At 37.0% G+C, this 14483-nt stretch overlaps 1 protein-coding gene and 1 pseudogene across 4 annotated transcripts in view; both read right to left on the bottom strand.

Moving 5' to 3' along the window:
• The window catches only part of RUNDC3B (RUN domain containing 3B), a 159922-nt gene that overhangs the window by 75910 nt on the left and 69529 nt on the right, over positions 1-14483 (bottom strand). The gene's annotated exons all lie outside the window — the stretch shown is intronic.
• Positions 4070-4632, bottom strand: LOC132675466 (small ubiquitin-related modifier 2 pseudogene; annotated as a pseudogene).

Below are 14483 nucleotides of genomic sequence, written 5' to 3'. Positions count from 1 at the left end.
CATGAAGCAAAGGTGGAAAGAACTATCATTAGTTTCAAATTTTCCACCAAAAAAAGTTAAGAGTTAGGTTAAAACAATTTGCCCAAGCTCATGCAGATAAACTCCTCAAGGAAGAAACATAATTCTTCTTACTTTAAGTTCTATATATTTTCTTTTAAACCTTATCACTTCCTATAAAACAAAAATATTTAAAGAGAATTTAACCTATATTATAGTTCATAAGGAATTTTAAATGAGTGAAAAGTACAAAGGAGAATAAGAGACCTTCTGTCAGATACAAACAAATATGTGGGAAGACTTGCCTCAATAGATGTTTTGTGTTTCCTTGGAAATATGGGAATTGCTTTTATTGATTTATGTAAAAAGAGAAAAACTAAAACTTCCAGCCTAACAGAGATTAACAAAATAAATGGAAAAAATTTCTACATACTTAAGGTTTTCCACAAAAAGGTAAAGATATTTAAATAAATTTATATACCTGAGATTTTGCCACTGTTCCAATAGCTAAAATGGCTGTTGACAAAATATTTTGACTCCGAAAAGAGTTATGATTACAATGGCTCTAGAGCCCAAATTCTGTTGAACACATGCCTTAAAAAGAATTCTGGTTTTTGATAACTGGGAATCACCCATTATTCCTAGTATTTCCCTATATAAGAAAAGGTCTTTTTTTTTTTTTTCTTTTTTCATTTTGAGTCCACCATGCTTAAAAGTACATTCTAAGAGTCAGATCAAAACTATTTCTGCTTATTCCTAATGTCAACATTGTGTTAGGGACTGCTGAAGAATACCAAAAACACACACATATCTCACCAGTTTCAGAGATTTCTTAAAGTCTAAAGATCTTATACAATATTCTTTTGAGGAGTTCTTTGGCTTAAGTTTTACTAATAATTTTTTAAGTAAACCAATATAAGTGAAACACTTGCTATATGTGAAATAATTCCACTTAAATAAAACAATACCTGAAGTGGAATGCTGCATAGACCTCATTTATTATGAGTTTTTACTGAACCAGAGGGGATGGGAGGACAAACGGTAGAGGAAGAGCTACTTAACGAGGTGTCCACTGTATGCTCCACATCTTCACTATTAATGCAAGCTAAGAAAAAAAGTATTTTTCATAAAATACACTTCTGAGATAACATTTAAAAAATAATTCAGTATTCAAAAAATACTGAGTTAAAGTGATCTGAACCGAAAAAGGTATTTTTATCATTTAATCAAAGACATTACTCACATGTATTAAAGAAGAAGCTGTTAGGAAAAATTAATTTTTTTATTCTCTTAATCAAATCAACATATCAGTTTTGACTGGAAATCTGATTCTTGTTATCAACCCTTTCAAAGACTTCAAGAAAACCTGTAAACATCTACATTTTATCTTATAGAAAAACTGGAGCATTAATAAAGTTTGCTTATATAACATGTAACAAATGAACCAAGGGTAAATCCTAAATGACTAAATTCAATAATAGTAAGGTATACACTAAAAAAATTCCCTTTCATTGAAAATATTTTTTGTTCTAAAGAAAATAATTGTAGGAGAAGGACCTAACCAAAACAGTACAATGAATTGCTAAAATATATTATAAACACTGAAAGTACCAAGGTGAAAAAGATGTATTAAAACTTCAATTTAAAGCTTTATACATTAGATTGTATCCCTAAAGAAGTGTTACATGTTAGAAACAAAGAAAAATTATGAGCAACTACTGATATTACTGTATCTGGAGGAAAAGCTTCCACTGTAAAAATTTTTTTTCATGTTTATTTTGAGAGAGAGAGAGAGAATGAACAAGTGGGGAAGGAGCAGAGAAAGAATTCCAAACAGGCCCGTCACTGACAGTGCAGAGCCTGATGTGGGGCTTGATCTCATGAACTGTGAGATCATGACATGAGCCTAAATTAAGAGTTGGACGCTTAACCAACTGAGCCACCCAGGTGCCCTGCTTCCACTTTTTATTAGGTATACTCTTTCCAATCATGTGTTGACTACAAAAATATCAGAAACCAGAAAACCATTTAAAATAACACCCTAATAACAACCGTACTTTTTCTCTTATCATATATAATTTAACTCTCATTGAAATATATCTCTATAATTCTTTCTTTGGTGTTCATTCTGTAAAACTATTTGAAGGCCCTTCAGGTACTTCAATAACAAATACCCTTTGGATTGCATCCAAAGGAACCACCAGAGTATCATACTGATACTATATAATATCATGCTTCCAATTTTCCTTTTTTGAGAGTCAAAAGTTATTCTACACACTGAAAATGCAATACTAAAGTATGAGAAAGTTTCTCTTCTAAACCAAAGAAATTTCATTATCACATTCTTGCTCCCTTGCCCAGTTTAGTCTCTATGTATGAAATTTTAAGGGAGGAAGTTAGAAAAGTCTCCCTCATGACATCCAAAATAGATTATAGTATTATAAATAAATGTTATATTCCATTCAAAGACAAACTGAATCAGAATGAAACCTGACTAAAAAGTAAATCTCCAAATATCTTGCTAAGAATGTGAGATTCATTAATTATTTTATCAACAAATATAGAATAAGTTCCTACTATGTGGCAAGAACTGTGCCAGGTATGAAAGTTAAATAGTGGATGACCTAAGCATGGTCCCTCTCCATGAAGCTTACCGTCTAGGGGAGGGGACAGGCAACAAACAAGAGAAGAAGGTAATTAGACTTGATAAGTAGGATAAGCAAATAAATAGGTTGTTGAAGTAGAGAAAAACTGAAGGGGAACTCAACTCTGAAGAAAATCACTATTAGGAAAGGCATTCTCAAGGGTTGAGCCTTTATGCCCAGAGAAGTCTGATCACACAGGGCTCTGTAGGCCATATAACATTAATAGTAAATGTGAACATTTACTGAGTGCCAAGCACAGTTACAAATGCTTGATATGAATAATCTTCCTTAACTTTACCAGCACATATTATGCCAGGGAGGGATTAAGAACTTGTGTAAGACTCTACAGATAGAAAGTGGTGAAACTAGGATTTGACTCCAAGAAATATGTTTGAAGAGAAACCATTCTAGACCTAAGTGGGAATTAACAGAATATTTTTAACATTTAAGAAGATTGGCTGGAAGATAAATGGCTAGAAGGGGGAAAACTGGAAGCTCAATTAGGACACCAATAAGGGAGTGTAGACAAGAGATAAACAAGGTATTTATTACTGTAACCATCATGGAGATTGAGGTAAATAGATCAAGATATATTTTGGAGAGAGGATTGACAAGACTTGATAATTAGGAATTATTATAGAAAATGAGGGAGAAAGAGAAATCAAATATGAATTTTAGATTCTGACTTGATCAACCATGTAGGTAGATTGTGAGACCACTTGTTAAGGAAGAGGTAAAGACGATTAGGGGGGAAAAAAATCTGATCTAAACTCGCTAGCTAGAGATTTAAGTGTGGTGTCATGATCATACAGGTGGTATTTAAAGCCATTCTAAAAATTCTACGAAGACAGAAAGGAAAATGAATAGAGAATAAAGATCACACAATACAGGGCTAAGTCAGGAAATACTGATCTTTCAAAGTTGTGAAGAGCATGGAGAATGAGCTTCTTTTCACAGAGTCATTATTTTATCCCATTCCATCTTGATTTGATGTCAATCAAAATATACCACTGGATATTTAGTACAAAAAAAAAAAAGGCAATATGCTAGTGCAAACATACCAGCTACTGCATGCAGAGTAAAGGAATGAGGAAGGGGAAAATGAAAGAATAAACTATCAACTAGTACTCAGGATGTGGTGGCACCAAACTGAGTTTTTTAATTTAAAAAAAATTTTTTTTAATGTTTTTATTTATTTTTGAAGGAGAGAGAGACAGAGCATGAGCTGGGGAGCAGAGAGAGAGGGAGACATAAAATTTGAAGCAGGCTCCAGGCTCCGAACTTTCAGCACAGAGCCTGATGCGGGGCTCGAACCCATGAACTGTGAGATCATGACCTGAGCTGAAGTCAGACACTTAATTGACTGAGCCACCCAGGCGCCCCATATTGAGTTTTTTAACACAGAATGTATTCTTGGTCTGTAGGAACAGAGTTCTGGAACAAAGTGGCAGGTTCCTTCTTTAGTAGACACCTTCTGTCTGCTGCTGGAACACATCAGTTTTATCTTCCTCCTCTATTTCCAACTGTGTGGGTATGTCTGTTTCACTGGCTGGCTGTCTTTCAAATGAGAATCTGATCTGCCTTATAGACAAACCCTGTGGTTGACAGCAGGCTTCCATTAGTTTGCTAAGTGTTGTATGCCTCTTAATCTTTTTTTTATTTTTTATTTTTTTTGATGTTTGTTTATTTTTGAGACGATGCGAGAGACAGAGTGCAAACAGCAGAGGGGCAGACAGAGGGAGATACAGAATCTGAAGCGGGCTCCAGGCTCTGAGCTGTCAGCACAGAGTCTGACGCGGGGCTCGAACCCATGAACCTCGAGATCATGACCTGAGCTGAAGTCGGACGCTTAACCGACTGAACCACTCAGGCACCCTTATGCCTCTTAATCTTAACACTGCACCACAGAAGCAACCTGACCCAACACCTTCAAATTAATATGATCATTTTTCTCAGTCTTGACTCCTTCCTTGGGCTTTTCATTGACCATGGAGAATTTCAGAGTATCCTCCTCTGCCACTTCACAAAGGAGGTATCAGGTCCACACTGAATGAGCACAGAAGCAAGTACCAGTAGTGGCATAAGAAGTACTTCATTTCTTTTTTATGACTGAATATCAGTCCACAGTATGGAATATATACTGTTTATTCATTTGCCAATTGATAGGACATTTGGGTTGTTACCATTTTTTGGTTATTATGAGTAATGCTGCGATGAATGTCCGTATATATGCTTTTTGTGAACATATTTTCAATTCTCTCGGAAATACATATACACCTATATGCATATGTAGATATATATGTATAGATCTATACATAGATCTATAGATAGATACACACACATACATATATGTATCCATATATATAGGAGTTATGTGCTGGGTCATGTGGTAAATCTATATTTAACTTTTTGAGAAACTTCCAGACTGGTTTTCAAAGGGGCTACATGATTTGTTTCCTTCTATCAATGTATGAGGATTTCAATTTTTCCAGCTCCTTGCCAATACTTGTTATTATTTGTTCTTTTGATTTTAGCCATCCTAGTGGATGAGCAGTAGTATCTCATTGTGTTTTTGATTTGCAATTCCCTGTTATTGATGTTGAGCATCTTTCATGTGTTTATTGGTCATTTGTACATCCTCTCTAGAAAAATGCCTATTCAGATTCTTTGCCCATTTTTAAATGTTTTGTTTTTGTTTTTATTACTAAGTTGTAGGAGTACTTTATACATATTTTAGATTGAAGTCCCTTATCAGACATTTAACTTTGCAAAAATTTCCTCCCATTCTTTGGATCATCTTTTCACTTTCTTGATGATATTCTTCAAAGCAAAAAGGTTTTAAGTTTGATTATGCCAATGTATCTACTTTTTCTTTTGTGGCTTGTGTATTTGCTATTATATCTGGGAAATTATTCCTAATCCAAAGTCAGGAAGATTTACATTTATGTTTTCTTCCAAGAGTTTTCATGGAAGTCTGATCCATTTTCAGTAATTTTTTTTTTATTTTATTTTTTAATATATGAAATTTACTGTCAAATTGGTTTCCATACAACACCCAGTGCTCATCCCAAAAGGTGCCCTCCTCAATACCCATCACCCACCCTGCCCTCCCTCCCACCCCCCATCAACCCTCAGTTTGTTCTCAGTTTTTAACAGTCTCTAATGCTTTGGCTCTCTCCCACTCTAACCTCTTTTTTTTTTTTTTTTTTTTTTTTTTTTTCCTTCCCCTCCCCCATGGGTTTCTGTTATGTTTCTCAGGATCCACATAAGAGTGAAACCATATGGTATCTGTCTTTCTCTGTATGGCTTATTTCACTTGGCATCACACTCTCCAGTTCCATCCATGTGGCTACAAAAGGCCATATTTCATTTTTTCTCATTGCCACGTAGTATTCCATTGTGTATATAAACCACAATTTCTTTATCCATTCATCAGTTGATGGACATTAGGCTCTTCCCATAATTTGGCTATTGTTGAGAGTGCCGCTATAAACATTGGGGTACAGGTGCCCCTATGCATCAGTACTCCTGTATCCCTTGGATAAATTCCTAGCAGTGCTATTGCTGGGTCATAGGGTAGGTCTATTTTTAATTTTCTGAGGAACCTCCACACTGCTTTCCAGAGCGGCTGCACCAATTTGCATTCCCACCAACAGTGCAAGAGGGTTCCTGTTTCTCCACATCCTCTCCAGCATCTATACTCTCCTGATTTCTTCATTTTGGCCACTCTGACTGGCGTGAGGTGATATCTGAGTGTGGTTTTGATTTGTATTTCCCTGATAAGGAGCGACGTTGAACATCTTTTCATGTGCCTGTTGGCCATCCGGATGTCTTCTTTAGAGAAGTGTCTATTCATGTTTTCTGCCCATTTCTTCACTGGGTTATTTGTTTTTCGGGTGTGGAGTTTGATGAGCTCTTTATAGATTTTGGATACTAGCCCTTTGTCCGATGTGTCATTTGCAAATATCTTTTCCCATTCCGTTGGTTGCCTTTTAGTTTTGTTGGTTGTTTCCTTTGCTGTGCAGAAGCTTTTTATCTTCATAAGGTCCCAGTAATTCACTTTTGCTTTTAATTCCCTTGCCTTTGGGGATGTGTCGAGTAAGAGATTGCTACGGCTGAGATCAGAGCGGTCTTTTCCTGCTTTCTCTTCTAGGGTTTTGATGGTTTCCTGTCTCACATTCAGGTCCTTTATCCATTTTGAGTTTATTTTTGTGAATGGTGTGAGAAAGTGGTCTAGTTTCAACCTTCTGCATGTTGCTGTCCAGTTCTCCCAGCACCATTTGTTAAAGAGACTGTCTTTTTTCCATTGGATGTTCTTTCCTGCTTTGTCAAAGATGAGTTGGCCATAGGTTTGTGGGTCTAGTTCTGGGGTTTCTATTCTATTCCATTGGTCTATGTGTCTGTTTTTGTGCCAATACCATGCTGTCTTGATGATTACAGCTTTGTAGTAGAGGCTAAAGTCTGGGATCGTGATGCCTCCTGCTTTGGTCTTCTTCTTCAAAATTACTTTGGCTATTCGGGGCCTTTTGTGGTTCCATATGAATTTTAGGATTGCTTGTTCTAGCTTTGAGAAGAATGCTGGTGCAATTTTGATTGGGATTGCATTGAATGCGTAGATAGCTTTGGGTAGTATTGACATTTTGACAATATTTATTCTTCCAATCCATGAGCAGGGAATGTCTTTCGATTTCTTTATATCTTCTTCAATTACCTTCATAAGCTTTCTATAGTTTTCAGCATACAGATCTTTTACATCTTTGGTTAGGTTTATTCCTAGGTATTTTATGCTTCTTGGTGCAATTGTGAATGGGATCAGTTTCTTTATTTGTCTTTCTGTTGCTTCATTGTTAGTGTATAAGAATGCAACTGATTTCTGTACATTGATTTTGTATCCTGCAACTTTGCTGAATTCATGTATCAGTTCTAGCAGACTTTTGGTGGAGTCTGTCGGATTTTCCATGTATAATATCATGTCATCTGCAAAAAGCGAAAGCTTGACTTCATCTTTGCCAATTTGGATGCCTTTGATTTCCTTTTGTTGTCTGATTGCTGATGCTAGAACTTCCAGCACTATATTAAACAGCAGCGGTGACAGTGGGCATCCCTGTCGTGTTCCTGATCTCAGGGAAAAAGCTCTCAGTTTTTCCCTGTTGAGGATGATGTTAGCTGTGGGCTTTTCATAAATGGCCTTTATGATCTTTAAGTATGTTCCTTCTATCCCGACTTTCTCAAGCGTTTTTATTAAGAAAGGGTGCTGGATTTTGTCAAAGGCCTTTTCTGCGTCGATTGACAGGATCATATGGTTCTTCTCTTTTTTTTTGTTAATGTGATGTATCACGTTGATCGATTTGCGAATGTTGAACCAGCCCTGCATCCCAGGAATGAATCCCACTTGATCATGGTGAATAATTCTTTTGATATGCTGTTGAATTCGATTTGCTAGTATCTTATTAAGAATTTTTGCATCCATATTCATCAGGGATATTGGCCTGTAGTTCTCTTTTTTTACTGGGTCTCTGTCTGGTTTAGGAATCAAAGTAATACTGGCTTCATAGAATGAGTCTGGAAGTTTTCCTTCCCTTTCTATTTCTTGGAATAGCTTGAGAAGGATAGGTATTATCTCTGCTTTAAATGTCTGGTAGAACTCCCCTGGGAAGCCATCTGGTCCTGGACTCTTATTTGTTGGGAGATTTTTGATAACCGATTCAATTTCTTCGCTGGTTATGGGTCTGTTCAAGCTTTCTATTTCCTCCTGATTGAGTTTTGGAAGAGTGTGGGTGTTTAGAAATTTGTCCATTTCTTCCAGGTTGTCCAATTTGCTGGCATATAATTTTTCATAGTATTCCCTGATAATTGTTTGTATCTCTGAGGGATTGGTTGTAATCATTCCATTTTCATTCATGATTTTATCTATTTGGGTCATCTCCCTTTTCTTTTTGAGAAGCCTGGCTAGAGGTTTGTCAATTTTGTTTATTTTTTCAAAAAACCAACTCTTGGTTTCGTTGATCTGCTCTACAGTTTTTTTAGATTCTATATTGTTTATTTCTGCTCTGATCTTTATTATTTCTCTTCTTCTGCTGGGTTTAGGCTGCCTTTGCTGTTCTGCTTCTATTTCCTTTAGGTGTGCTGTTAGATTTTGTATTTGGGATTTTTCTTGTTTCTTGAGATAGGCCTGGATTGCAATGTATTTTCCTCTCAGGACTGCCTTCGCTGCATCCCAGAGCGTTTGGATTGTTGTATTTTCATTTTCGTTTGTTTCCATATATGTTTTAATTTCTTCTCTAATTGCCTGGTTGACCCACTCATTCGTTAGTAGGGTGTTCTTTAACCTCCATGCTTTTGGAGGTTTTCCAGACTTTTTCCTGTGGTTGATTTCAAGCTTCATAGCATTGTGGTCTGAAAGTATGCATGGTATAATTTCAATTCTTGTAAACTTATGAAGGGCTGTTTTCTGACCCAGTATATGATCTATCTTGGAGAATGTTCCATGTGCACTCGAGAAGAAAGTATATTCTGTTGCTTTGGGATGCAGAGTTCTAAATATATCTGTCAAGTCCATCTGATCCAATGTATCATTCAGGGCCCTTGTTTCTTTATTGACTGTGTGTCTAGATGATCTATCCATTTCTGTAAGTGGGGTGTTAAAGTCCCCTGCAATGACCACATTCTTATCAATGAGGTTGCTTATGTTTATGAGTAATTGTTTTATATATCTGGGGGCTTGGGTATTTGGCGCATAGACATTTATAATAGTTAGCTCTTCCTGGTGGATAGACCCTGTGATTATTATATAATGCCCTTCTTCATCTCTTGTTACAGCCTTTCATTTAAAGTCTAGTTTGTCTGATATAAGTATGGCTACTCCAGCTTTCTTTTGGCTTCCAGTAGCATGATAAATAGTTCTCCATCCCCTCACTCTCAATCTAAAGGTGTCCTCAGATCTAAAATGAGTCTCTTGTAGACAGCAAATAGATGGGTCTTGTTTTTTTATCCATTCTGATACCCTATGTCTTTTAGTTGGCGCATTTAATCCATTTACATTCAGTGTTATTATAGAAAGATATGGGTTTAGAGTCATTGTGATGTCTGTATGTTTTATGCTTGTAGTGATGTCTCTGGTACTTTGTCTCACAGGATCCCCCTTAGGATCTCTTGTAGGGCTGGTTTCGTGGTGACAAATTCCTTCAGTTTTTGTTTGTTTGGGAAGACCTTTATCTCTCCTTCTATTCTAAATGACAGACTTGCTGGATAAAGGATTCTCGGCTGCATATTTTTTCTGTTTAGCACACTGTAGATATCGTGCCAAGCCTTTCTGGCCTGCCAAGTTTCAAAGGAGAGATCAGTCACGAGTCTTATAGGTCTCCCTTTATATGTGAGGGCACGTTTATCCCTTGCTGCTTTCAGAATTTTCTCTTTATCCTTGTATTTTGCCAGTTTCACTATGATATGTCGTGCAGAAGATCGATTCAAGTTACGTCTGAAGGGAGTTCTCTGTGCCTCTTGGATTTCAATGCCTTTTTCCTTCCCCAGTTCAGGGAAGTTCTCAGCTATAATTTGTTCAAGTACCCCTTCAGCACCCTTCCCTCTCTCTTCCTCCTCTGGGATACCAATTATGCGTATATTATTTTTTTTTAGTGTATCACTTAGTTCTCTAATTTTCCCCTCATACTCCTGGATTTTTTTATCCCTCTTTCTTTCAGCTTCCTCTTTCTCCATAACTTTATCTTCTAGTTCACCTATTCTCTCCTCTGCCTCTTCAAGCCGAGCCATCGTGGATTCCATTTTGTTTTGCAATTCGTTTAAAGCGTTTTTCAGCTCCTCCTGACTGTTCCTTAGTCCCTAGATCTTTGTGGCAAGAGATTCTCTGCTGTCCTGTATACTGTTTTCAAGCCCAGCGATTAATTTTATGACTATTATTCTAAATTCACTTTCTGTTATATTATTTAAATCCTTTTTGATCAGTTCATTAGCTGTTGTTATTTCCTGGAGATTCTTCTGAGGGGAATTCTTCCGTTTGGTCATTTTGGAGAGTCCCTGGCGTGGTGAGGACCTGCAGGGCACTTCCCCTGTGCTGTGGTGTATAACTGGAGTTAGTGGGCGGGGCCGCAGTCCGACCGATGTCTGCCCCCAGCCCACTGCTGGGGCCACAGTCAGACTGGTGTGTGCCTTCTCTTCCCCTCTCCTAGGGGCGGGATTCACTGTGGGGTGGCGTGTCCCGTCTGGGCTACTTGCACACTGCCAGGCTTGTGTTGCTGGGGATCTGGCGTATTAGCTGGGGTGGGTAGGCAAGGTGCACGGGGGCTGGAGGGGCAGGCTTAGCTCGCTTCTCCTTAGGTGATCCACTTCAGGAGGAGCCCTGTGGCAGCGGGAGGGAGTCAGATCCGCTGCCGGAGGTTTGGCTCCGCAGAAGCACAGAGTTGGGTGTTTGCGCGGAGCCAGCAAGTTCCCTGGCAGGAACTGGTTCCCTTTGGGAATTTTGGCTGGGGGATGGGCGGGGGAGATGGCGCTGGCGCCTTTGTTCCCCACCAAGCTGAGCTCTGCCGTCCGGGGGCTCAGCAGCTCTCCCTCCCTTTGTCCTCCAGCCTTCCCGCTTTCCGCACAGAGCTGTTAACTTATGACCTCCCAGACGCTAAGTCGCGCTTGCTGTGGGAACACAGTCTGTCCGGCCCCTCCGCTTTTGCCAGCCAGACTCGGGGGCTCTGCTTGGCCGGCGAGCCGCCCCTCCGCCCCGGCTCCCTCCCGCCAGTCCGTGGAGCGCGCACCGCCTCGCCGCCCTTCCTACCCTCTTCCGTGGGCCTCTAGTCTGCGCTTGACTCTGGAGACTCCCTTCTGCTAATCCTCTGGCGGTTTTCTGGGTTCTTTAGGCAGGTGTAGGTGGAATCTAAGTGATCGGCAGGACGCGCTGTGAGCCCCGCGTCCTCCTACGCCGCCATCTTCCGGCCCATTTTCAGTAATTTTTGTATATGAAATAAGGTAGTAGTACACAAGCAAGTTTTATTAATGTTTTTCATCTTAATAATATAAAATATAAATATTTTATTTATATTTTTATGAAATAAATTATTTTAAAATATTTAATATTTAATATATTTTAAATATATATTTATAAAATATTTAATTATTATATTTTATAATTTAAACAGATTCAGATTCTAAGTCTTTCTTAGCTCTTGAAAGATATGGTAATTTTTCACTATTCTATCTACTTTTCTGTAAGTGGGAAAAGTATTTATCACCTCCTTTTTCACTTTGTGACAGCTCAGTTAATTTTTGAAGTTTTGTTTCATACTTCACTCCTTCCTTCTCTTACACCTACTATAGTATAAAAAAATTATTATTTCTTCTGAGTACAACTTTTGTCATAAATTAAGTACTGTGGTACAATTGTAAAGTAACAAACAGGTCTCTACAAAACTAATTTTATCTCTACTTCATATTTTCCATATTTGTTACTTCAAATTCTTACCAGAATGGTTTCAATCTTGTTTCAAGTATCACATTTGTGTTTTTTAGCTTAACTTTTCTAACTATTTTTCAGTCTGTGGGTAGGGAGAAATTAAAACTTGGAACAAATTAATTCAGTTTCTACTTTACTTCTCTATTTCTCAGTCTTCCCAATAACCTACAAAAACAATTGCCCACCTTTTTTTTTTTACGCTTGGATTCTAATCTCAACTCTCTAACCTCCCAACTCTGGCTATTTCCCAGTAACCCCTCAATCCCTAAACCAGAAACCCTGCAAGGGTTGTTTCCAACTGCTAAGACATCCTCCATCTTAGCAAAAAACAAACAAACAAAAAAAAAAACAAAAAATAAAATCACTTGTATTTCTCTAACACTACAGAGCCATGTGATGTGCTCCTACAAGATAATTTACTATATTTCTGTTCCCCTACTTCTTCACCCAATCTTATCCTTGGATTTTCACAGATTATTATTCTCAAGCTTGCCTATTTTAGCTCATGTAGCTCCTCCTTCTGTCCTGGGGTAAACACTTGCATCACCATTTTAAAGGACGTCATTACTCTTTATCTGTGAAGACTAGAACAAGAAAAGAACACTTGATTCAGATACTCTCAAGATTCCTAAAGGACCAGAGATCATTTCTCATTGTTCTACAAGCACTTATGTCAGGGAGCATCCAGACAAAAGGTAAGGTATAACTATTCTTTCCAATAGTTTGCTTGCATTTCACAAAGCTAATCTTCCAAATAGGTATGTTTCAGCCAGAGGTTCACAATCAAATTTATTTATAATTAAGAAGTTTCTTTGGTTTGACTTCAGTAAAAAAAAAAAAAAAAAATAGCATAGTTTTGTTTTGCTTTTAAAAAGGAAGACTTTTTGCAACTGCATTTTTTAACTTCTAAGATGAGAATTCTGAAATAACACCCTCCTTCCTTTTCTGGAAATTAGAGCCATTGTATTAGCACTTAAATACTATGGGTGCGTATATTATATAAACATATATTTGCTTGCATATGTGTAGAAACATTTACTAAGCCATGTTTCTGTTTCAATAATGTATGCTTATATATTTTTACAAGAGTATTTTTAGTTCATGGACTTTTTTAGAGACGAATCATTTCCTTTTTATCAAAAAAGACAGCTAACACCTAAGAACAAGCCAAAAAGCATTTCCCTTTAAATATTTGAACTACTCAGTCTAAAAATAATCTATTCAAGAACTATTTCTACTCCACTCATTTGTCTAAGAAGCAAGACTAACAACTTAGATTATCAATGCTTTAATTTCTATTCAGAAGACTATCATAACTTTAATGCAACTTTGCAAATGCACAGGAGATGATTATTGTGTAAACTTCATTTTGATTTCATTGATTTAGGATTTATAGGTTTGATCTATGAGATTCTTATACTACTTTTATCTTCAAAACCTTAGTATCCTCAATATTTAGTATCTTCCATAATTAAACTTATTTACTAGAAATAATAAATAGAAGTAACAAAATTTTCATTTCACAAAGTTCATCTCAAACATCTAAGAGTTCATCATTTCACTGCCCAAGGAATCGTACTGCAATAAAAGAATTCAGTAAGTATATATCAAACAATTATGTGACATGATGGAAGTGTTAGTGGTATGACAGTAATCATTTGATAGTAATAAGTGTATCAAATCAACATGTTGTACACCTTAAACTTCAAAATATGTCAATTATACCTAAGTAAAGTGGGAAAAAAACAAAGCAAAAATGTATCATAATAAATGCCCACATTTTCTCAAAATCCAAAATGCCAAATATTGCAACAGGACATGGAAATTAAGATTCCAGATATATGAGTTCTTTATATATGGCCCTAATTGCTCTATCAAAACTGGTTTATAGTTGTCACTCTTTTCTTCTCTTTCAGAAATATGATTTATGAGGTAGTAATATGTATGGTAATTTAGAAGTGCCTAAGGCAGTGTGGTCCAATAGAATGTTCTACATATGTGCTGTCCAGTTTGGTAGTCATTAGCTGCACATGCCTACTCAACACCTGAAATGTGACATGGCAACTGAAGAAGCGATTTGGTAATTTTATTTACTCTTAACTGACAGTAATTTACATGGTGGCATGTGGTTAGTGGCCACTGTATTGAATAGTACATGTTTAAGGTACTGAAAGTACTGAATATTTTCATTTACAAATAGTTTTGAAATGCAGAAAATCATTTTTTTAATAACAGTTTTAAGCATAGAGATTAGCAGACCACAGTTTTATAGGCATGCCTGTTGTCCTAATATGAACCTTTTCTTTTATCATTGTAAAAAAGTAAAGTAACATGGCACAGTATGTCATCTCTTACGTGCATACAACCTAAGAAAAACAACACTA

This window comes from Panthera onca, chromosome A2 (assembly GCF_046562875.1).
Source record: "Panthera onca isolate mPanOnc1 chromosome A2, mPanOnc1 haplotype 2, whole genome shotgun sequence".
In the NCBI taxonomy this organism is placed as follows: Eukaryota; Metazoa; Chordata; class Mammalia; order Carnivora; family Felidae; genus Panthera; species Panthera onca.
The sequence above is the reverse complement of the archived record's forward strand: the minus strand, read 5'-3'. Positions and strand labels throughout refer to the sequence as shown.